Source organism: Penaeus monodon, chromosome 22 (genome assembly GCF_015228065.2).
Source record: "Penaeus monodon isolate SGIC_2016 chromosome 22, NSTDA_Pmon_1, whole genome shotgun sequence".
NCBI classification, from domain to species: Eukaryota; Metazoa; Arthropoda; class Malacostraca; order Decapoda; family Penaeidae; genus Penaeus; species Penaeus monodon.
Window position 1 is genome coordinate 2,045,604 of NC_051407.1, and position 226 is coordinate 2,045,829.

Here is a 226-nt window from a genome sequence, read left to right on the forward strand (position 1 = left end):
GTGTCTTCCTGCCCTGAACAACGTCAGCTGATCACTCCCTCTCCTTTAAGGACCACGCGCCACGTTGCGATCCTTCTGTATTATGCAGATGAGCGAGCGAGGGTATCGATGGATATTATGAGCTAGGCTTTTGATAGATTTTTTTTGTGTGGGGGGGGGGGAGAGTAAGAGAAGGAAGGGGAGTACTGTTTTTGAGGAGGATGAAATGGCGAGACAAGGAATGCGT

General features: G+C 49.6%; 1 protein-coding gene across 1 annotated transcript in view; it reads left to right on the forward strand.

Annotated features, from left to right (window-relative positions):
• Nucleotides 1-226, forward strand: part of LOC119586816 (GTPase-activating protein CdGAPr-like) — a gene marked incomplete in the record, with an annotated part of 278,029 nt that overhangs the window by 254,531 nt on the left and 23,272 nt on the right.